We start from the raw sequence: 407 nt of genomic DNA on the forward strand, positions 1-407 counted from the left end.
TAGCCGTTCGGCTATTCCTCCCCCACCAAGTCCTGAGTCATGGGATGGCGGCGTCAGCGGGACGCGAGGGTGAATCAGCCCATTCACGTAGAACGGCGTGTGGCCCGTAGACGAATGCACTGCATTGTTCAGTGCAAACTTTACGAGTGGCAACATGGCGCTCCAGCGCCTCGGCGTCTCAGCGTCTCAGCGCAGACGCTGCGAAGTTTGCCATCGATGACGCGGTTCACCCTTTCGGTTTGGCCATCGGTCTGCGGATGATCCGCTGTCGACATATCTAACTTGGTGCCGAGCACCTCAAAGATAATCGACCAAAATTTCCCGTGAAACTGGAGACAATCGACTCTGGGAGTCCGTGTTGTCGAAAAACACGATTTACAAACAGCGTTGCTGTACCGACTCCGTCG

This window comes from Plasmopara halstedii (assembly GCF_900000015.1).
Source record: "Plasmopara halstedii genome assembly, contig: Scaffold_2386, whole genome shotgun sequence".
Taxonomy (NCBI): Eukaryota; Oomycota; class Peronosporomycetes; order Peronosporales; family Peronosporaceae; genus Plasmopara; species Plasmopara halstedii.